This window comes from Rhipicephalus microplus, chromosome 2, assembly GCF_043290135.1.
Source record: "Rhipicephalus microplus isolate Deutch F79 chromosome 2, USDA_Rmic, whole genome shotgun sequence".
Taxonomy (NCBI): Eukaryota; Metazoa; Arthropoda; class Arachnida; order Ixodida; family Ixodidae; genus Rhipicephalus; species Rhipicephalus microplus.
In genome coordinates this window covers 132,479,846-132,500,459 of record NC_134701.1, presented here as the reverse complement: position 1 = coordinate 132,500,459, position 20,614 = coordinate 132,479,846, and the positions used below count along the sequence as shown (strand labels likewise).

The window sequence follows — 20,614 nt, the reverse complement described above, 5'->3', positions numbered from 1 at the left end:
AAAACACCGTGTCAGAAGGGCCGAGTGGTCTAAAGCACCAGACTCAAGGGAAACCTTTCCCAGTGATATGGCTTGAACGAGGCTTCTGGTCCACGTATGTGGACGTGGGTTCGAATTCCACTTCTGACAAACTTTTTTTTACTTTACTACCAGCACAAAGTCAGTGTCTTCTTTTACTGGGGCTGACATATCGTATCAGAATGGCCGAGTGGTCTAAGGTGCCACACTCAAAGTAAACCTTGCCGAGTGATAAGAGTGTAACGAGAATTCTGGTCCACGTATGTGTGCGTGGGTTCGAATCGCACTTCTGACAAACTTTTTTAATTTACTACCAGCACAAAGTCAGTGTATTTTTTGCTGGGGCTGATACATCGTGTCAGAATGGCCGAGTGGTCTAAGGCGCCAGATTCAAGGGAAACCTTGCCCAGTGACACGGGTTGAAAGAGGCTTTTGGTCCAAGTATGTGGGCGTGGGTTTGAATCCCACTTCTGACAAACATTTTTTTACTTTATTACCAGCATAAAGTAAGTGTCTTTTTTCGCTGGGGCTATAATCGTGTCAGAAGGGCCGAGTGGTCTAAGGCGCCCGACTCAAGGGGAACCTTGCCCAGTGATATGGGTTGAAAGAGGCTTCTGGTCCACGTGTGTGTGCGTGGGATCGAATCTCACTTCTGAGAATCTTTTTTTACTTTACTACCAGCACAAAGTCAATGTCTTCTTTTGCTGGGGCTGAAATATTGTGTCAGAAGGGCCGAGTGGTCTAAGGCACCATGATTGATTGATTTGTGGGGTTTAACATCCCCAAACCACCATTTGATTATGAGAGACGCCGTAGTGGAGGGCTCCGGAAATTTCGAGCACCTGGGGTTCTTTAACGTGCACCCAAATCTGAGCACACGGGCCTACAACATTTCCGCCTCCATCGGAAATGCAGCCGCCGCAGCCGGGAATCGAACCCGCGACTTGCGGTTCAGCAGCCGAGTACCTTAGCCACTAGACCACCGCGGCGGGGCAGGTCTAAGGCACCAGACTCAAGAGAAACCTTGCCCAGTGATACGGGTTGAACGAGGCTTCTGGCCCACGTGTGTGTGCGTGGGTTCGAATCTCACTTCTGAGAAACTTTTTTTACTTTACTACCAGAACAAAGTCAGTGTCTCCTTTTGCTGGGCTGAAATATCGTGTCAGAATGGCCGAGTGGTCTAAGGCGCCAGACTTATGGAAAACCTTGCCCTGTGATACGGGTTGAACGAGGCTTCTGGTCCACGTATGTGTGCGTGGGTTTGAATCCCACTTCTGACAATTTTTTTATTTACTACAGCACAGAGTCAGTGTCTTTTTTTGCTGGGGCTGACATATCGTATCAAAATAGCCGAGTTGTCTAAGGCGCCAGACTCAAGGGAAACCTTGCCCAGTGATACGGGTTAAAAGAGGCTTTTGGTCCACGTATGTGGGCGTGGGTTTGAATCCCACTTCTGACAAACATTTTTTTTTAATTTATTACCAGCATAAAGTAAGTGTCTTTTTTCGCTGGGGCTATAACATCGTGTAAGAAGGGCTGAGTGGTCTAAGGCACCAGACTCAAGGGAAACCTTGCCCAGTGATACGGGTTGAACGAGGCTTCTGGTCCAGGTGTGTGGGCGTGGGTTCAAATGCCACTTCAGACGTTTTCTTTTTTTTTACTTTACTACGAGCCTAAAGTCAGTGTCTTCTTTTGCTGCGGTTGATATATTGTGTCAGATATGCCGAGTGGTCCAAGGCGCAAGACTCAAGGGAAACTTTGCCCAGTTATACGTCTTGAACGAGGCTTCTGGTCCACGTATGTGGGCGTGGGTTCAAATCCCACTTCTGCCAAACTTTTTTTTATTTTATTACCAGAACAAAGTCAGTGTCTCCTTTTGCTGGGCTGAAGTATCATGGCAGAATGGCCGAGTGGTCAAAGGCGCCAGACTTAAGGGAAAGCTTGCCCAGAGATACGGGTTGAACGAGACTTCTGGTCCACGCATGTGGGCGTGGGTTCAAATCCCACTTCTGACAATTTTTTTACTTTAATACCAGCACAAAGTCAGTGTCTCCTTTTGCTGGGCTGAAATATTTTGTCAGAATGGCCGAGTGGTCTAAGGCTCTAGACTTAAGGGAAACCGTGCCTAGTGATACGGGTTGAACGAGGCTTCTGGTCCACGTATGCGGGCGTGGGTTCAAATCCCACTTCTGACAAACTTTTTTTGATCTACTACCAGAACAAAGTCAGTGTCTCCTTTTGCTGGGCCGAAATATTGTGTCAGAATGACCGAGTGGTCGAAGGCGCCAGATTTAAGGGAAACCTTGCCCAGTGATATGTGTTGAACGAGGCTTCTGGTCCACGTATGTGGGCGTGGGTTCAAATCCCACATCTGACAAACCCTTCTTTTTACTTTAAAACCAGCAGAAAGTCAGTGTCTCCTTTTGGTGGGGCTGAAATATCGTGTAATAAATGCCGAGTGGTCTAAGGCGCCAGACTCAAGGGAAACCTTGCCCAGTGATACGGGTTGAACGAGGCTTCTGGTCCACGTATGTGGGTGTGGGTTCGAATCCCACTTCTGACAAACTTTTTTTTACTTCACTACCAGCACAAAGTCAGTATCTCTTTTGCTGGGGCTGAAATATCGTGTCAGAATGGCCGACTGGTTCAAGGCGCCAGACGCAAGGAAAACGTTACCCAGTGGTACGTCTTGAACGAGGCTTCTGGATCACGTATGTGGGCGTGGGTTCAAATCCCACTTCTGCCAAACTCTATTTTTTACTTTAATACCAGCACAATGTCAGTGTATTTTTTTGCTGGGGCTGAAATATCATGTCAGAATTGCCGAGTGGTCTAAGGCGCCAGACCTAAGGGAAACTTTGCCCAGTGATACGGGTTGAACGAGGCTTCTGGTCCACGTATGTGGGCGTGGGTTCAAATCCCACTTCTGACTCTCTTTTTGTTACTTTACTACCAGTATAAAGTCAGTGTCTTTCTTTTTCAGGTGCTGATATATCGAGTCAGAATGGCCGAGTAGTCAAGACGCCAGACTCAAGGGAAAGCTTGCATAGTGATCCGGGTTGAACGAAGCTTCTGGTCCACGTATGTGGTATGGGTTCGAATCCCACTTCTGACAAACTTTTTTTACTTTGCTACCAGAACAAAGTCAGTGTCTCCTTTTGCTGGGCTGAATCATCATGGCAGAATGGCCGAGTGGTCAAAGGCGCCAGACTTAAGGGGAACCTTGCCCAGAGATACGGGTTGAACGAGACTTCTGGTCCACGTATGTGGGCGTGGGTTCAAATCCCACTTCTGACAGACTCTATTTTTTTACTTTAATACCAGCACAAAATAAGTGTCTCCTTTTGCTGGGCTGAAATATTGTGTCCAAATGGCCGAGTGGTCTAAGGCGCTAGACATAAGGGAAACCTTGCGCAGTGATACGGGTTGAACGAGGCTTCTGGTCCACGTATATGGGCGTGGATTTGAATCCTCTTTCTGACAAACTTTTTTTACTTTAATACCAGCGCAAAGTCAGTGTCTCCTTTTGATGGGCTGAAATATTGTGTCAGATTGGCCGAGTGGTCGAAGGCGCCAGACTTAAGAAAAACTTTGCCCAGTGATACGTGTTGAACGAGGCTTCTGGTCCACGTATATGGGCGTGGGTTCAAATCCCACTTTTGACAAACTTTTTTTTACTTTACTACCAGATCAAAGTCAGTGTCTCCTTTTGCTGGGCTGAAATATTGTGTCAGAATGGCCGAGTGGTCGAAGGCGCCAGACTCAAGAGAAGCCTTGCCCAGTATTACGGGTTGAACGAGGCTTCTCGTCCACGTATGTGGGCATGGATTCGATTCCCACTTCTGACAAACTTTTTTTTACTTTACTACCAGCACAAAGTCAGTGTCTTCTTGTGCTGGGGCTGATAAATCGTATCAGAATGGCCGAGTGGTTGAAGGCGCCAGACTCAAGGGAAACCTTGCCCAGTGATATGAATTGAACAAGGCTTCTGGTCCACGTATGTGTGCATGGGTTCGAATCCCACTTCTGACATTTTTTCTTACTTTACTACCATAACAAAGTCAGTGTCTCCTTTTGCTGGGCTGAAGTATCCTGTCAGAATGGCCGAGTGGTCGAAGGCACCAGACTTAAGGGAAGCCTTGCCCAGTGATACGGGTTGAACGAGGCTTCTATTCCACGTATGCGGGCGTGGGTTCGAATCCCACTTCTGACAAACTTTTTTGATCTACTACCAGAACAAAGTCAGTGTCTCCTTTTGGTGGGGCTGAAATATCGTGTAATTATTGCCGAGTGGTCTAAGGCGCCAGTCTCAAGGGAAACCTTGCCCAGTGATACGGGTTGAACGAGGCTTCTGGTCCAGGTGTGTGGGCGTGGGTTCAAATGCCACTTCAGACAAACTCTTTTTTTTTACTTTACTACCAGCACAAAGTCAGTGTCTTCTTTTACTGGGGCTGACATATCGTATCAGAATGGCCGAGTGGTCTAAGGTGCCACACTCAAAGTAAACCTTGCCGAGTGATAAGAGTGTAACGAGAATTCTGGTCCACGTATGTGTGCGTGGGTTCGAATCGCACTTCTGACAAACGTTTTTAATTTACTACCAGCACAAAGTCAGTGTATTTTTTGCTGGGGCTGATACATCGTGTCAGAATGGCCGAGTGGTCTAAGGCGCCAGATTCAAGGGAAACCTTGCCCAGTGACACGGGTTGAAAGACGCTTTTGGTCAAAGTATGTGGGCGTGGGTTTGAATCCCACTTCTGACAAACATTTTTTTACTTTATTACCAGCATAAAGTAAGTGTCTTTTTTCGCTGGGGCTGTAAGCGTGTCAAAAGGGCCGAGTGGTCTAAAGCACCAGACTCAAGAAGAACCTTCCCACGTGATACGGGTTGAACGAGGCTTCTTGTCCACGTATGTGTGCGTGGGTTCGAATGTCAATTCTGAAAACTTTTTTTACTTTACTACCAGCAAAAAGTCAGTGTCTTCTTTTTGGGGCTGATATATCGTGTCAAAATGGCCGAGTGCTCTAAGGCGCCCGACTCAAGGGGAACCTTGCCCAGTGATATGGGTTGAAAGAGGCTTCTGGTCCACGTGTGTGTGCGTGGGTTCGAATCTCACTTCTGAGAATTTTTCTTACTTTACTACCAGCACAAAGTCAATGTCTTCTTTTGCTGGGGCTAAAATATTGTGTCAGAAGGGCTGAGTGGTCTAAGGCACCATGATTGATTGATTTGTGGGGTTTAACGTCCCAAAACCACCATTGAATTATGAGAGACGCCGTAGTGGAGGGCTCCGGAAATTTCGACCACCTGGGGTTCTTTAACGTGCACCCAAATCTGAGCACATGGGCCTACAACATTTCCGCCTGCATCGGAAATGCAGCCGCCGCAGCCGGGAATCGAACCCGCGACTTGCGGGTCAGCAGACGAGTACATTAGCCACTAGACCACCGCGGCGGGGCAGGTCTAAGGCACCAGACTCAAAAGAAACCTTGCCCAGTGATATGGGTTGAACGAGGCTTCTGGCCCACGTGTGTGTGCGTGGGTTCGAATCTCACTTCTGAGAAACTTTTTTTACTTTACTACCAGAACAAAGTCAGTGTCTCCTTTTGCTGGGCTGAAATATCGTGTCAGAATGGCCGAGTGGTCTTAGGCGCCAGACTTATGGAAAACCTTGCCCTGTGATACGGGTTGAACGAGGCTTCTGGTCCACGTATGTGGGCGTGTGTTCGAATCCCACTTCTGACAAACTCTTTTTTACTTTACTACCAGCACAAAGTCAATGTCTTCTTTTGCTGGGGCTAAAATATTGTGTCAGTAGGGCCGAGTGGTCTAAGGCACCAGACTCAAGAGAAACCTTGCCCAGTGATACGGGTTGAACGAGGCTTTTAGTCCACGTATGTGTGCGTGGGTTCGAATCCCACTTCCGAGAAACTTTTTTTACTTTACCACCTGAACAAAGTCAGTGTCTCCTTTTGCTGGTCTCAAACACCGTGTCAGAAGGGCCGAGTGGTCTAAAGCACCAGACTCAAGAGAAACCTTGCCCAGTGATACGGGTTGAACTAGGCTTCTGGTCCACGTATGTGGGCGTGGGTTCGATTCCCAATTCTGACAAACTCTGTTTTTTTTTACTTTTCTACCAGAACAAAGTCAGTGTCTCGTTTTGCGGGGCTGAAACATCGTGTCAGAATGGCCGTGTGGTCGAAGGCGACAGACTTAAGGGAAACCTCGCCCTGTGATACAGGTTGAACGAGGCTTCTGGTCCACGTATGTGGGCGTGGCTTCAGATCCCACTTCAGACAAACTCTTTTTTTTCTTTACTACGAGCATAAAGTCAGTGTCTTCTTTGGCTGGGGCTTATATATCGTGTCATAATGGCCGAGTGGTCGAAGGCGCCAGAGTTAAGGGAAACCTTGCTCAGTGATACGGGTTGAACGAGGCTTCTGGTCCACGTATGTCGGCATGGGTTCAAATCGCACTTCTGACACTCTTTTTGTTACTTTACTACCAGTATAAAGTCAGTCTCTTTCTTTTACTGGTGCTGATATATTGAGTCAGAATAGCCGAGTGGTCTAAGGCGCCAGACTCAAGGAAAATCTTGCCTAGTGATACGGGTTGAACGAGGCTTCTGGTCCACGTAAGTGGGCGTGGGTTCGAATCCCACTTCTGACAGACTTTTTCTTACTTTACTACCAGCATAAAGTCAGTGTCTTCTTTTGCTGGGGCTAATATATCGTGTCAGAACGGCCGAGTGGTCTAAGGCGCCAACCTCAAGGAAAACCTTGCCCAGTGATACGGGTTGAACGAGGTTTTCGTGTCGACGTATGTGGGCGTGGGTTCAAACCCCCCTTCTGACTCTCTTTTTGTTACTTTACTACCAGTATAAAGTCAGTGTCTTGCTTTGCTGGAGCTGATATATCGAGTCCAATGGCCGAGTAGTCGAGACGCCAGACTCAAGGAAAAGCTTGCATAGTGATACGGGTTGAACGAAGCTTCTGGTCCACGTATGTGGCGTGGGTTCGAATCCCACTTCTGACAAACTTTTTTTTACTTTACTACCAGAACAAAGTCAATGTCTCCTTTTGCTGGGCTGAAATATTTTGTCAGAATGGCCGAGTGGTCGAGAGCGCCAGACTTAAGGGAAACTTTGCCCAGTGATACGTGTTGAACGAGGCTTCTGGTCCACGTATGTGGGCGTGGGTTCAAATCCCACTTCTGACAAACTTTCTTTTACTTTACTACCAGAACAAAGTCAGTGTCTCCATTTGCTGGGCTGAAATATTGTGTCAGAATGGCCAAGTGATCGAAGGCGCCAGACTCAAGAGAAGCCTTGCCCAGTGATACGGGTTGAACGAGGCTTCTAGTCCACTTTTGTGGGCACGGGTTCGATTCCCACTTCTGACAAACTTTTTTTACTTTACTACCAGCACAAAGTCAGTGTCTTTTTTTGCTGGGGCTGATATATCGTATCAGAATGGCCGAGTGGTTGAAGGCGCCAGACTCAAGGGAAACCATGCCCAGTGATATAAATTGAACAAGGCTTCTGGTCCACGTATGTGTGCGTGGGTTCGAATCCCACTTCTGACATTTTTTTTACTTTACTACCAGAACAAAGTCAGTGTCTAATTTTGCTGGGGCTGAAATATTGTGTCAGAAGGGCCGAGTGGTCTAAGGCACCAGGCTCAAGCGAAACCTTGCCCAGTGATACGGGTTGAACGACGCTTTTGGTCCACGTATGTGTGCGTGGGTTCGAATCCCACTTCCGAAAAACTTTTTTTACTTTACCACCTGAACAAAGTCAGTGTCTCCTTTAGCTGGGCTGAAATATCGTGTCAGAATGGCCGAGTGGTCTTAGGCGCCAAAATTAAGGGAAACCTTGCCCTGTGATACGGGTTGACCGAGGCTTCTGGTCCACGTATGTGGGCGTGGGTTCGAATCCCAATTCTGGCAAACTCATTTTACTTTACTACCAGCATAATGTCAGTGTCTTCTTTTGCTGGGGCTGAAACATCGTGTCAGAAGGGCCGAGTGGTCTAAAGCACCAGACTCAAGAGAAACCTTGCCCAGTGATACGGGTTGAACGAGGCTTCTGGTCCACGTATGTGGGCGTGGGTTCGAATCCCACTTCTGACAAACTTTTTTTTACTTTACTAGCAGTACAAAGTCAGTGTCTCCTTTTGCTGGGCTGATATATTGTGTCAGAATGGATGAGTGATCGAAGCCGCCAGACTTAAGGGAAACCTTGCACAGTGATACGGGTTGAACGAGGCTTCTGGTCCACGTATGTCGGCTTGGGTTCAAATCGCACTTCTGACACTCTTTTTGTTACTTTACTACCAGTATAAAGTCAGTGTCTTTCTTTTGCTGGTGCTGATATATCGAGTCAGAAGAGCCGAGTGGTCTAAGGCGCCAGACTTAAAGAAAACCTTGCCTAGTGATACGGGTTCAAGGAGGCTTCTGGTCCACGTATGTGGGCATGGCTTCGAATCCCACTTCTGACAAACTTTTTTTACTTTACTACCGGCACAAAGTCAGTGTCCCCTTTTGCTGGGGCTGAAATATTGTGTCAGAATGGCCGAGTGGTTTAAGGCGCCAGACTCAAGGGAAACCTTTCTCAGTGATATGGCTTGAACGAGGCTTCTGGTCCACGTATGTGGGCGAGGGTTCGAATTCCACTTCTGACAAACTTTTTTTACTTTACTACCAGCACAAAGTCAGTGTCTTCTTTTACTGGGGCTAAAACACCGTGTCAGAAGGGCCGAGTGGTCTAAAGCACCAGACTCAAGGGAAACCTTTCCCAGTGATATGGCTTGAACGAGGCTTCTGGTCCACGTATGTGGGCGTGGGTTCGAATTCCACTTCTGACAAACTTTTTTTTACTTTACTACCAGCACAAAGTCAGTGTCTTCTTTTACTGGGGCTGACATATCGTATCAGAATGGCCGAGTGGTCTAAGGTGCCACACTCAAAGTAAACCTTGCCGAGTGATAAGAGTGTAACGAGAATTCTGGTCCACGTATGTGTGCGTGGGTTCGAATCGCACTTCTGACAAACTTTTTTAATTTACTACCAGCACAAAGTCAGTGTATTTTTTGCTGGGGCTGATACATCGTGTCAGAATGGCCGAGTCATTCTGCTTCCGGCAGTCGTGCTGAACGGATCGCAGGATCATGAGCTCCAGCGGAGCGGCGACAGCGGCCAATCTTAGCCGCGGAAACAGGAACGGAGATAGCGAATACCAGTTTATTTTGCCGCAAATGCCAAAAGGACGACTTGTTATCAACACCGTGTTTTTACACGGTGATGTACGAGCGAGGCCATACAAGGTCGAAGATTTCAGGGACGCATTGACGCCAACGGGCCTGCTGCCGGATGTGGTAAGCCTCGGTGCATACCAGGTTAACCACTTGTGGGCGGTGACATTCAATGATGCCGCTCCCACGAAACGCCTGCTCGCCTTGAAGGAGCTGCAGGTGAAGGGGCGGCGCTGCGTCGTCGTCGACCCACAGGACCAGCAGGTGCGGCTACGAATTCACTGGCTGCTTCACGGGGTGAGCGACGAAGAAGTACGGACGGCGCTGTCGGCTTTCGGCAAGGTCGTGGAGGTGAGCCGTGAGCGGTGGCGTGTCCCGGGCATGGCCGACAAGTGTTCGACCACGAGAACAGCTCACCTGAAGCTGAAAAGCGGCGTCAGGGTCGAAGACCTTCCGCACCAGATCAGGATCGATGGAGAGCTGGCCTTGCTGGTTGTGCCTGGTCGGCCGATGCAATGCTTGCGCTGCCAAGGCAAAGGGCACGTCCGCCGAGAGTGCAAGGTTCCCCGTTGCTCGCGGTGCAAACGCTTCGGACACGTCGAGGCGGATTGCGTTCGAACGTACGCCAGTGCAATGGGGCCAGCGAAGAACGAGGCGATGGCTGATCACGTCATGGACGCGGCCGAGGCAGAGGACGCCGCCAAAGGGGTCGGAAGCCCAGTGGTCCCTGTGACTACTGGAGGGGCGGCGCCGGCAGACACACCCAAGTTTCCGGAGACTCTCCAGCTTTCGACTACACCGGCCAGCGCCCCGTCAGCGGCCGAGCCTGAGCGGGTCGAGACGGACGTGGTTCCAGTGGGGACAGCTGATACAACGGAGGGTCAGGGAGAGACGGCGGCGGACAGCGACGACGAGATGTGCGTGACCAGCGCCACGCTAAAGCGTCCACTCGACGACTCGGTAGAGCAGGACGGGGCGTCGTCCACCAGCAGCCAGGAGCCGCCTGCGAAGGCGCCGCAAGGGAGGCGGCGTAGTCTCAAACCTAAGCCGAAAGTCCCTACCGACCGGAGACTGGAGGACAAGGCAAAAGAAAACAGCGCTGGGAAGCAGGATGGTCCTGGAGGCGGCTAGCCGAGGGCTGGTCGTGAAGGGTAAGCGCCATGCTCCGGGCCTACTCCTTTAGCGAACAAGTCACTATGGCATTAACTCCGCCATTCAGTATAGCTACGCTTAACGTCAGAGGGTTGGCGGCTAGGCGTAGGCAAAGTCAGCTCTATCGGTTGCTCACAGACCAAGACATAGACGTCCTAGCCGTCCAGGAAACTAAGGTAGACGGAGAGGAGGAGACCGGGAGCATGGTGCGCCGTTTCACTGACCGATATTACGCGGTCGTAAGCCACTCGATAGGAACGTCCGCGGGTTGTGTTCTTTTTGTAAAAAAATTGCAAAGCCTTCTTGTGCAAAGTGTTTTTTCATGCCAGTCGGGCAGAATTGTTTATTGTGACTTTGTTTATGGTGCCACTGAATTCAGAGTTATATGCGTATACGCACCGAATAGTGTAGAAGAGCGTGCTCAGTTTTTTTCTAACCTGTTTCAGTGGACAAAGTGTGATAAGAGGGTGGTTTTGTTAGGTGATTTTAACTGTGTTTTAAGGGCTCGCGATAGAGTCAATAGCACTGGCGTTCGTGACAAAAGCAGTGACGTGCTAGGCAAATTAATAACCGAAAATGACTTGGAAGACGTGTATGAATGTGTGGCAGCAAATCGCGAAGTGATCTACACGCGATTTCATGGCAATAGCCATGCACGTTTAGACCGCATATACCTATCCCTAGATGTATTGCCTATGTGTCACGATTTTTCGGTTGAGCCAGTGTCGTTTTCAGATCACTGTTTGGTTGTGTGTCGCATAGGCATGAAGAAACAGCGTAAGGTTTTCAACTGGGATTTATGGAAACTGAACGCATTGTTACTAAAAGATGAACCATTTTTAGAAGCAGTGCACGAGACCATTAATGAAGTGCTTATGGAAAAAACGGAAACAGTAGCAGAGAAATGGGAGTGTTTAAAGCAGAAGGTGAAAATGAAAGCGCTTGACAGATCGAGCACGCTAAAATTCGAAGCGCAAATAAAAGAAAGAAGTCTTAAGAAAACACTGCAGCAGCTGATAGCCCTAGAAAGTCGGGAGCCTGGGACTTGCAAAGACGAGGTGCGCAGTGTCAAGGAAAAATTAGAACTGCATGACAGAGAGCGTTATCGAGGCGCCTGGGTTCGCGCGCGCGCAAATGATCTTGCCGCGGGTGAGACGCCCACAAAAAGGGCGCTTGGTCTCGAAAAAGCGCAAGGACGCCGAAACCACATCGATAAGGTCTATTGCAACGGGACTCTCGCGAGCGACAATGAAAGCATCGAACGGGCCTTTGTTGCGTATTATCAGTCACTTTTTGCAATTCGAAAAGCGAATGTACATGGTTTTAAAGAAGAGTTTCTCAAGCGCTTGCCGCGGCTTAGTGACGACACAAAAAAGCTTTTAGAAGGCAGAATAACGGAAGGTGAAGTGGAACGCGCGATTGGTCATCTGAACCCCGGAAAGTCACCGGGACCCGATGGCCTAACCGCAGCATGGTATAAGACGTTTAGAATAGAACTGTCCCCGGGGTTAGCTGAGCTGTTCAATGAGGCGTACGAACGGAAAACTCTGCCGCCCTCCTTCAGCAAAGCGCATACGATATTAATTCCTAAAACGGACGAAGGGGAAAAACTTAAACTGGTGACATCGTATAGGCCCATATCGCTGACCAATGTCGACTACAAGATTTTTATGAAGGTTCTGGCAGCGCGACTTCAAGGTGTCATTAAAGAAATTGTTGGAGAGCACCAAACTTGTGGAATCAAAGGCAGAACCATTAGCTCAAAGATTCACAAGATGCGGTGTGTGCTAGAGTGTTGTGACGAAGATTCACTTGGCGTTGCTCTGCTCCAGATAGACCTGGAGAAAGCTTTTGATTGTGTTGCGCATGATATTTTGTTTGTCATCTTAGATCATATTAATGTCGGTTCCATCATCAAGGAGGGAGTGGCCTTGGCGTACCAGAACTGCACAACACGTTTAATTGTTAACAAGTCTTTGGGGGCCCCCATTCACGTAATGCGTTCTGTGCGTCAAGGCTGCCCCCTCAGTCCACTTTTGTTTTGTATTTACATCGAAGCGATGTGCTTAGCGATAAATGAAAATGAAAAAATTCGTGGCTTCAGCTTGGCGGCAGTGGAAGTTAAGCTGCTGGCATATGCAGACGACATTGCGGTGTGTTGTACGAACAAAGAAAGTGTAGAGGAAACGATAAGTGTTGTGAAACATTTTTGTAGCGTCACAGGAAGCCGCGTAAACTGGGCGAAATCTCTGGGGCTTTGGCACGGAAGGTGGCCTTCAAAGCCGGACCTTTTTGCGAATGTGCACTGGACGGAAACACCGACAAGGTACCTCGGTGTTCCCCTGGAATGTTATAACGGCAGCGAGGAGTATTGGTCGCGTCAAACAAAAGAGACGAAGGAAAAAGCAGACAGGTGGAAAGGCATGAACCTGTCTGTTTTCGCTAGGGCTACTGTGTGCAACATGTTTTTTATCGCTAAACTGTGGTATGTGATGCAGGTGTTACATTGTTCAAGGATCAACGTGCAAAGGCTGCACAGAGTGTTCGCAGTTTTTATATGGGGCTCGAAATGGGAAAGGTGCAGACGGACCAACTTGTTCAGGTGCGTGAAGGACGGAGGTCTTGGTTTGGCGCACCTATTTGTGAGACAAGTAGTAAATAGATTTTTGTTTTTCCGTGACGTCAGGGATCCGTTTTTGCGTACGGTATGCCAGCTCAGGTTAGGCAGTGCCTTACCAGATTTTGTTGTTACTACGGATAGCCGGCCCGTGACGTTGCGTGGGTATCTCAAGGAAGTGGTAGACAGTGTACGTTTTTTATCTGTACGCTTTTCGATAGATTATCTAGCAAGTGTTAGAAGAAAAGAATTGTACAAAGATGTATGTGCTATGGTTTTGCCAGTACCATTGTACAGGGCCATATACAGTGGAAGACCGGGACAAAATGTACTGAAGCGGGTGAGAAACATGCAGGTACCTACAGGGGTGAAAACTTTTTTCTTCAAGTTACACACAGGAACACTATCAGTAAAGACTTTCACAGAGGAACGGGGTTTTTTTACACCATGGGGGTCACACTGCTTGATATGTAAGAAACCAGAAACAATAGACCATGTTTTTTTGCATTGTTGGGAAGGGGTACATTTTTGGGACATATTACAGAGGACAATAAAGAAGGATTTTCCACTAGACCCACACGGAATAAGGTACCTCGCAGTAACAAATGATGATGGGGTCCCATTTGATGTAGTGATGTTGACCGGTCTCCACTGTATATGGCGTGCACGAATGGCCGGATACCATTTCGACCCGGACGCAAAGCCAGCAGTAATTTATTTCAGGCAAAGCATGTCTGCATTCATTGAGTGTAGCAAAATAGAGGATATCGAGCCAGAATGGTTGTCAAGGTTTGAACCCCTGGCAAACCTTAAGTATTTTTAAGAGGACAACATCAGTACAAATGGGACTGATGGCAATGCTTGTTTTTTTTTTCTTTTTTTTGTATTGTAATATATGTGTGTGCAATGATTGCCCTGTACAATGTCCATGCCAGGCAATAAATAAAAAAAAAAAGTCAGAATGGCCGAGTGGTCTAAGGCGCCAGATTCAAGGGAAACCTTGCCCAGTGACACGGGTTGAAAGAGGCTTTTGGTCCAAGTATGTGGGCGTGGGATCGAATCTCACTTCTGAGAATCTTTTTTTACTTTACTACCAGCACAAAGTCAATGTCTTCTTTTGCTGGGGCTGAAATATTGTGTCAGAAGGGCCGAGTGGTCTAAGGCACCATGATTGATTGATTTGTGGGGTTTAACATCCCCAAACCACCATTTGATTATGAGAGACGCCGTAGTGGAGGGCTCCGGAAATTTCGAGCACCTGGGGTTCTTTAACGTGCACCCAAATCTGAGCACACGGGCCTACAACATTTCCGCCTCCATCGGAAATGCAGCCGCCGCAGCCGGGAATCGAACCCGCGACTTGCGGGTCAGCAGCCGAGTACCTTAGCCACTAGACCACCGCGGCGGGGCAGGTCTAAGGCACCAGACTCAAGAGAAACCTTGCCCAGTGATACGGGTTGAACGAGGCTTCTGGCCCACGTGTGTGTGCGTGGGTTCGAATCTCACTTCTGAGAAACTTTTTTTACTTTACTACCAGAACAAAGTCAGTGTCTCCTTTTGCTGGGCTGAAATATCGTGTCAGAATGGCCGAGTGGTCTAAGGCGCCAGACTTATGGAAAACCTTGCCCTGTGATACGGGTTGAACGAGGCTTCTGGTCCACGTATGTGTGCGTGGGTTTGAATCCCACTTCTGACAATTTTTTTATTTACTACAGCACAGAGTCAGTGTCTTTTTTTGCTGGGGCTGACATATCGTATCAAAATAGCCGAGTTGTCTAAGAGGCCAGACTCAAGGGAAACCTTGCCCAGTGATACGGGTTAAAAGAGGCTTTTGGTCCACGTATGTGGGCGTGGGTTTGAATCCCACTTCTGACAAACATTTTTTTTACTTTATTACCAGCATAAAGTAAGTGTCTTTTTTCGCTGGGGCTATAACATCGTGTAAGAAGGGCTGAGTGGTCTAAGGCACCAGACTCAAGGGAAACCTTGCCCAGTGATACGGGTTGAACGAGGCTTCTGGTCCAGGTGTGTGGGCGTGGGTTCAAATGCCACTTCAGACGTTTTCTTTTTTTTTACTTTACTACGAGCCTAAAGTCAGTGTCTTCTTTTGCTGCGGTTGATATATTGTGTCAGATATGCCGAGTGGTCCAAGGCGCAAGACTCAAGGGAAACTTTGCCCAGTTATACGTCTTGAACGAGGCTTCTGGTCCACGTATGTGGGCGTGGGTTCAAATCCCACTTTTGACAAACTTTTTTTTACTTTACTACCAGATCAAAGTCAGTGTCTCCTTTTGCTGGGCTGAAATATTGTGTCAGAATGGCCGAGTGGTCGAAGGCGCCAGACTCAAGAGAAGCCTTGCCCAGTATTACGGGTTGAACGAGGCTTCTCGTCCACGTATGTGGGCATGGATTCGATTCCCACTTCTGACAAACTTTTTTTTACTTTACTACCAGCACAAAGTCAGTGTCTTCTTGTGCTGGGGCTGATAAATCGTATCAGAATGGCCGAGTGGTTGAAGGCGCCAGACTCAAGGGAAACCTTGCCCAGTGATATGAATTGAACAAGGCTTCTGGTCCACGTATGTGTGCATGGGTTCGAATCCCACTTCTGACATTTTTTCTTACTTTACTACCATAACAAAGTCAGTGTCTCCTTTTGCTGGGCTGAAGTATCCTGTCAGAATGGCCGAGTGGTCGAAGGCACCAGACTTAAGGGAAGCCTTGCCCAGTGATACGGGTTGAACGAGGCTTCTATTCCACGTATGCGGGCGTGGGTTCGAATCCCACTTCTGACAAACTTTTTGATCTACTACCAGAACAGTCAGTGTCCTTTTGCTGGGCCGAAATATCGTGTCAGAATGGCCGAGTGGTCGAAGGCGCCAGATTTAGGGGAAACCATGCCCAGTGATACATGTTGAACGAGGCTTCTAGTCCACGTATGTGGGCGTGGGTTCAAATCCCACTTCTGACAAACCCTTCTTTTTACTTTACTACCAGCAGAAAGTCAGTGTCTCCTTTTGGTGGGGCTGAAATATCGTGTAATTATTGCCGAGTGGTCTAAGGCGCCAGTCTCAAGGGAAACCTTGCCCAGTGATACGGGTTGAACGAGGCTTCTGGTCCAGGTGTGTGGGCGTGGGTTCAAATGCCACTTCAGACAAACTCTTTTTTTTACTTTACTACCAGCACAAAGTCAGTGTCTTCTTTTACTGGGGCTGACATATCGTATCAGAATGGCCGAGTGGTCTAAGGTGCCACACTCAAAGTAAACCTTGCCGAGTGATAAGAGTGTAACGAGAATTCTGGTCCACGTATGTGTGCGTGGGTTCGAATCGCACTTCTGACAAACGTTTTTAATTTACTACCAGCACAAACTCAGTGTATTTTTTGCTGGGGCTGATACATCGTGTCAGAATGGCCGAGTGGTCTAAGGCGCCAGATTCAAGGGAAACCTTGCCCAGTGACACGGGTTGAAAGACGCTTTTGGTCAAAGTATGTGGGCGTGGGTTTGAATCCCACTTCTTACAAACATTTTTTTACTTTATTACCAGCATAAAGTAAGTGTCTTTTTTCGCTGGGGCTATAAGCGTGTCAGAAGGGTCGAGTGGTCTAAAGCACCAGACTCAAGAAGAACCTTGCCACGTGATACGGGTTGAACGAGGCTTCTTGTCCACGTATGTGTGCGTGGGTTCGAATGTCAATTCTGAAAACTTTTTTTATTTTACTACCAGCAAAAAGTCAGTGTCTTCTTTTTGGGGCTGATATATCGTGTCAGAATGGCCGAGTGCTCTAAGGCGCCCGACTCAAGGGGAACCTTGCCCAGTGATATGGGTTGAAAGAGGCTTCTGGTCCACGTGTGTGTGCGTGGGTTCGAATCTCACTTCTGAGAATTTTTCTTACTTTACTACCAGCACAAAGTCAATGTCTTCTTTTGCTGGGGCTAAAATATTGTGTCAGAAGGGCTGAGTGGTCTAAGGCACCATGATTGATTGATTTGTGGGGTTTAACGTCCCAAAACCACCATTGAATTATGAGAGACGCCGTAGTGGAGGGCTCCGGAAATTTCGACCACCTGGGGTTCTTTAACGTGCACCCAAATCTGAGCACATGGGCCTACAACATTTCCGCCTCCATCGGAAATGCAGCCGCCGCAGCCGGGAATCGAACCCGCGAATTGCGGGTCAGCAGACGAGTACCTTAGCCACTAGACCACCGCGGTGGGGCAGGTCTAAGGCACCAGACTCAAAAGAAACCTTGCCCAGTGATATGGGTTGAACGAGGCTTCTGGCCCACGTGTGTGTGCGTGGGTTCGAATCTCACTTCTGAGAAACTTTTTTTACTTTACTACCAGAACAAAGTCAGTGTCTCCTTTTGCTGGGCTGAAATATCGTGTCAGAATGGCCGAGTGGTCTTAGGCGCCAGACTTATGGAAAACCTTGCCCTGTGATACGGGTTGAACGAGGCTTCTGGTCCACGTATGTGGGCGTGTGTTCGAATCCCACTTCTGACAAACTCTTTTTTACTTTACTACCAGCACAAAGTCAATGTCTTCTTTTGCTGGGGCTAAAATATTGTGTCAGTAGGGCCGAGTGGTCTAAGGCACCAGACTCAAGAGAAACCTTGCCCAGTGATACGGGTTGAACGAGGCTTTTGGTCCACGTATGTGTGCGTGGGTTCGAATCCCACTTCCGAGAAACTTTTTTTACTTTACCACCTGAACAAAGTCAGTGTCTCCTTTTGCTGGTCTGAAACACCGTGTCAGAAGGGCCGAGTGGTCTAAAGCACCAGACTCAAGAGAAACCTTGCCCAGTGATACGGGTTGAACTAGGCTTCTGGTCCACGTATGTGGGCGTGGGTTCGATTCCCAATTCTGACAAACTCTGTTTTTTTTACTTTTCTACCAGAACAAAGTCAGTGTCTCGTTTTGCGGGGCTGAAACATCGTGTCAGAATGGCCGTGTGGTCGAAGGCGCCAGACTTAAGGGAAACCTCGCCCTGTGATACAGGTTGAACGAGGCTTCTGGTCCACGTATGTGGGCGTGGCTTCAGATCCCACTTCAGACAAACTCTTTTTTTTCTTTACTACGAGCATAAAGTCAGTGTCTTCTTTGGCTGGGGCTTATATATCGTGTCATAATGGCCGAGTGGTCGAAGGCGCCAGAGTTAAGGGAAACCTTGCCCAGTGATACGGGTTGAACGAGGCTTCTGGTCCACGTATGTCGGCATGGGTTCAAATCGCACTTCTGACACTCTTTTTGTTACTTTACTACCAGTATAAAGTCAGTCTCTTTCTTTTACTGGTGCTGATATATTGAGTCAGAACAGCCGAGTGGTCTAAGGCGCCAGACTCAAGGAAAATCTTGCCTAGTGATACGGGTTGAACGAGGCTTCTGGTCCACGTAAGTGGGCGTGGGTTCGAATCCCACTTCTGACAGACTTTTTCTTACTTTACTACCAGCATAAAGTCAGTGTCTTCTTTTGCTGGGGCTAATATATCGTGTCAGAATGGCCGAGTGGTCTAAGGCGCCAACCTCAAGGAAAACCTTGCCCAGTGATACGGATTGAACGAGGTTTTCGTGTCGACGTATGTGGGCGTGGGTTCAAACCCCCCTTCTGACTCTCTTTTTGTTACTTTACTACCAGTATAAAGTCAGTGTCTTGCTTTGCTGGAGCTGATATATCGAGTCCAATGGCCGAGTAGTCGAGACGCCAGACTCAAGGAAAAGCTTGCATAGTGATACGGGTTGAACGAAGCTTCTGGTCCACGTATGTGGCGTGGGTTCGAATCCCACTTCTGACAAACTTTTTTTTTACTTTACTACCAGAACAAAGTCAATGTCTCCTTTTGCTGGGCTGAAATATTTTGTCAGAATGGCCGAGTGGTCGAGAGCGCCAGACTTAAGGGAAACTTTGCCCAGTGATACGTGTTGAACGAGGCTTCTGGTCCACGTATGTGGGCGTGGGTTCAAATCCCACTTCTGACAAACTTTCTTTTACTTTACTACCAGAACAAAGTCAGTGTCTCCATTTGCTGGGCTGAAATATTGTGTCAGAATGGCCAAGTGATCGAAGGCGCCAGACTCAAGAGAAGCCTTGCCCAGTGATACGGGTTGAACGAGGCTTCTAGTCCACTTTTGTGGGCATGGGTTCGATTCCCACTTCTGACAAACTTTTTTTACTTTACTACCAGCACAAAGTCAGTGTCTTTTTTTGCTGGGGCTGATATATCGTATCAGAATGGCCGAGTGGTTGAAGGCGCCAGACTCAAGGGAAACCATGCCCAGTGATATAAATTGAACAAGGCTTCTGGTCCACGTATGTGTGCGTGGGTTCGAATCCCACTTCTGACATTTTTTTTTACTTTACTACCAGAACAAAGTCAGTGTCTAATTTTGCTGGGGCTGAAATATTGTGTCAGAAGGGCCGAGTGGTCTAAGGCACCAGGCTCAAGCGAAACCTTGCCCAGTGATACGGGTTGAACGACGCTTTTGGTCCACGTATGTGTGCGTGGGTTCGAATCCCACTTCCGAAAAACTTTTTTTACTTTACCACCTGAACAAAGTCAGTGTCTCCTTTTGCTGGTCTGAAATATCGTGTCAGAATGGGCGAGTGGTCTAAGGCGCCAGACTTAAGGGAAACCTTGCCCTGTGATACGGGTTGAACGAGGCTTCTGGTCCACGTATGTGGGCGTGGGTTCGAATCCCACTTCTGGCAAACTCTTTTTTACTTTACTACCAGCATAAACTCAGTGTCTTCTTTTGCTGGGGCTAAAACATCGTGTCAGAAGGGCCGAGTTTTGTAAGGCACCAGACTCAAGAGAAACCTTGCCCAGTGATACGTGTTAAACGAGGCTTTTGGTCCACGTATGTGTGCGTGGGTTCGAATCCCACTTCCGAGAAACTTTTTTTACTTTACCACCTGAGCAAAGTCAGTGTCTCCTTTTGCTGGTCTGAAATATCGTGTCAGAATGGCCGAGTGGTCTAATGCGCCAGACTTAAGGGAAACCTTGCCCTGTGATACGGGTTGAACGAGGCTTCTGGTCCATGTATGTGGGCGTGGGTTCGAATCCCACTTCTGGCAAACTCTTTTTTACTTTAGTACCAGCATAAACTCAGTGTCTTCTTTTGCTGGGGCTAAAACACCGTGTCAGAAGGGCCGAGTGGTCTAAAGCACCAGACTCAAGAGAAACCTTGCCCAGTGATACGGGTTGAACTAGGCTTCTGGTCCACGTATGTGGGCGTGGGTTCGATTCCCGATTCTGACAAACTCTGTTTTTTTACTTTTCTACCAGAACAAAGTCAGTGTCTCGTTTTGCGGGGCTGAAACATCGTGTCAGAATGGCCGTGTGGTCGAAGGCGCCAGACTTATGGTAAACCCCGCCCTGTGATACTGGTTGAACGAGGCTTCTGGTCCACGTATGTGGGCGTGGCTTCAGATCCCACTTCAGACAAACTCTTTTTTTTTACTTTACTACGAGCACAATGTCAGTGTCTTTTTTTGCTGGGGCTGAAATATCATGTCAGAATTGCCGAGTGGTTGAAGGCGCCAGACTCAAGGGAAACCTTGCCCAGTGATATGA

General features: G+C 48.2%; 23 non-coding genes across 23 annotated transcripts; all 23 read left to right on the top strand.

Moving 5' to 3' along the window:
- Positions 1 to 375: 375 nt before the first annotated feature.
- Positions 376 to 494, top strand: TRNAL-CAA (transfer RNA leucine (anticodon CAA)). The gene is made up of 2 exons: positions 376 to 413; positions 449 to 494. It is a non-coding gene; the product is annotated as a tRNA-Leu (tRNA).
- Positions 495 to 1,179: 685 nt separating this feature from the next.
- TRNAI-UAU (transfer RNA isoleucine (anticodon UAU)) lies at positions 1,180 to 1,298 on the top strand. Its single transcript has 2 exons — positions 1,180 to 1,217; positions 1,253 to 1,298. It is a non-coding gene; the product is annotated as a tRNA-Ile (tRNA).
- A 616-nt stretch (positions 1,299 to 1,914) lies between these two features.
- Positions 1,915 to 2,033, top strand: TRNAL-UAA (transfer RNA leucine (anticodon UAA)). Its single transcript has 2 exons — positions 1,915 to 1,952; positions 1,988 to 2,033. It is a non-coding gene; the product is annotated as a tRNA-Leu (tRNA).
- Positions 2,034 to 2,094: 61 nt separating this feature from the next.
- TRNAL-UAA (transfer RNA leucine (anticodon UAA)) lies at positions 2,095 to 2,213 on the top strand. The gene is made up of 2 exons: positions 2,095 to 2,132; positions 2,168 to 2,213. It is a non-coding gene; the product is annotated as a tRNA-Leu (tRNA).
- Positions 2,214 to 2,831: 618 nt separating this feature from the next.
- On the top strand, positions 2,832 to 2,950 carry TRNAL-UAA (transfer RNA leucine (anticodon UAA)). Its single transcript has 2 exons — positions 2,832 to 2,869; positions 2,905 to 2,950. It is a non-coding gene; the product is annotated as a tRNA-Leu (tRNA).
- Positions 2,951 to 3,196: 246 nt separating this feature from the next.
- Positions 3,197 to 3,315, top strand: TRNAL-UAA (transfer RNA leucine (anticodon UAA)). The gene is made up of 2 exons: positions 3,197 to 3,234; positions 3,270 to 3,315. It is a non-coding gene; the product is annotated as a tRNA-Leu (tRNA).
- Positions 3,316 to 3,564: 249 nt separating this feature from the next.
- Positions 3,565 to 3,683, top strand: TRNAL-UAA (transfer RNA leucine (anticodon UAA)). The gene is made up of 2 exons: positions 3,565 to 3,602; positions 3,638 to 3,683. It is a non-coding gene; the product is annotated as a tRNA-Leu (tRNA).
- Positions 3,684 to 4,112: 429 nt separating this feature from the next.
- Positions 4,113 to 4,231, top strand: TRNAL-UAA (transfer RNA leucine (anticodon UAA)). The gene is made up of 2 exons: positions 4,113 to 4,150; positions 4,199 to 4,231. It is a non-coding gene; the product is annotated as a tRNA-Leu (tRNA).
- Positions 4,232 to 5,645: 1,414 nt separating this feature from the next.
- Positions 5,646 to 5,764, top strand: TRNAI-UAU (transfer RNA isoleucine (anticodon UAU)). Its single transcript has 2 exons — positions 5,646 to 5,683; positions 5,719 to 5,764. It is a non-coding gene; the product is annotated as a tRNA-Ile (tRNA).
- An 805-nt stretch (positions 5,765 to 6,569) lies between these two features.
- TRNAL-CAA (transfer RNA leucine (anticodon CAA)) lies at positions 6,570 to 6,688 on the top strand. The gene is made up of 2 exons: positions 6,570 to 6,607; positions 6,643 to 6,688. It is a non-coding gene; the product is annotated as a tRNA-Leu (tRNA).
- A 430-nt stretch (positions 6,689 to 7,118) lies between these two features.
- On the top strand, positions 7,119 to 7,237 carry TRNAL-UAA (transfer RNA leucine (anticodon UAA)). The gene is made up of 2 exons: positions 7,119 to 7,156; positions 7,192 to 7,237. It is a non-coding gene; the product is annotated as a tRNA-Leu (tRNA).
- A 247-nt stretch (positions 7,238 to 7,484) lies between these two features.
- On the top strand, positions 7,485 to 7,603 carry TRNAL-CAA (transfer RNA leucine (anticodon CAA)). The gene is made up of 2 exons: positions 7,485 to 7,522; positions 7,558 to 7,603. It is a non-coding gene; the product is annotated as a tRNA-Leu (tRNA).
- Positions 7,604 to 8,030: 427 nt separating this feature from the next.
- TRNAL-CAA (transfer RNA leucine (anticodon CAA)) lies at positions 8,031 to 8,149 on the top strand. Its single transcript has 2 exons — positions 8,031 to 8,068; positions 8,104 to 8,149. It is a non-coding gene; the product is annotated as a tRNA-Leu (tRNA).
- Positions 8,150 to 8,581: 432 nt separating this feature from the next.
- TRNAL-CAA (transfer RNA leucine (anticodon CAA)) lies at positions 8,582 to 8,700 on the top strand. Its single transcript has 2 exons — positions 8,582 to 8,619; positions 8,655 to 8,700. It is a non-coding gene; the product is annotated as a tRNA-Leu (tRNA).
- Positions 8,701 to 14,616: 5,916 nt separating this feature from the next.
- On the top strand, positions 14,617 to 14,735 carry TRNAI-UAU (transfer RNA isoleucine (anticodon UAU)). The gene is made up of 2 exons: positions 14,617 to 14,654; positions 14,690 to 14,735. It is a non-coding gene; the product is annotated as a tRNA-Ile (tRNA).
- A 980-nt stretch (positions 14,736 to 15,715) lies between these two features.
- On the top strand, positions 15,716 to 15,834 carry TRNAL-UAA (transfer RNA leucine (anticodon UAA)). The gene is made up of 2 exons: positions 15,716 to 15,753; positions 15,802 to 15,834. It is a non-coding gene; the product is annotated as a tRNA-Leu (tRNA).
- Positions 15,835 to 15,891: 57 nt separating this feature from the next.
- TRNAL-UAG (transfer RNA leucine (anticodon UAG)) lies at positions 15,892 to 16,010 on the top strand. The gene is made up of 2 exons: positions 15,892 to 15,929; positions 15,965 to 16,010. It is a non-coding gene; the product is annotated as a tRNA-Leu (tRNA).
- Positions 16,011 to 17,427: 1,417 nt separating this feature from the next.
- Positions 17,428 to 17,546, top strand: TRNAI-UAU (transfer RNA isoleucine (anticodon UAU)). Its single transcript has 2 exons — positions 17,428 to 17,465; positions 17,501 to 17,546. It is a non-coding gene; the product is annotated as a tRNA-Ile (tRNA).
- An 804-nt stretch (positions 17,547 to 18,350) lies between these two features.
- On the top strand, positions 18,351 to 18,469 carry TRNAL-CAA (transfer RNA leucine (anticodon CAA)). Its single transcript has 2 exons — positions 18,351 to 18,388; positions 18,424 to 18,469. It is a non-coding gene; the product is annotated as a tRNA-Leu (tRNA).
- Positions 18,470 to 18,900: 431 nt separating this feature from the next.
- Positions 18,901 to 19,019, top strand: TRNAL-UAA (transfer RNA leucine (anticodon UAA)). The gene is made up of 2 exons: positions 18,901 to 18,938; positions 18,974 to 19,019. It is a non-coding gene; the product is annotated as a tRNA-Leu (tRNA).
- A 247-nt stretch (positions 19,020 to 19,266) lies between these two features.
- Positions 19,267 to 19,385, top strand: TRNAL-CAA (transfer RNA leucine (anticodon CAA)). The gene is made up of 2 exons: positions 19,267 to 19,304; positions 19,340 to 19,385. It is a non-coding gene; the product is annotated as a tRNA-Leu (tRNA).
- Positions 19,386 to 19,630: 245 nt separating this feature from the next.
- Positions 19,631 to 19,749, top strand: TRNAL-UAA (transfer RNA leucine (anticodon UAA)). The gene is made up of 2 exons: positions 19,631 to 19,668; positions 19,704 to 19,749. It is a non-coding gene; the product is annotated as a tRNA-Leu (tRNA).
- A 247-nt stretch (positions 19,750 to 19,996) lies between these two features.
- On the top strand, positions 19,997 to 20,115 carry TRNAL-UAA (transfer RNA leucine (anticodon UAA)). Its single transcript has 2 exons — positions 19,997 to 20,034; positions 20,070 to 20,115. It is a non-coding gene; the product is annotated as a tRNA-Leu (tRNA).
- Positions 20,116 to 20,614: the final 499 nt, after the last annotated feature.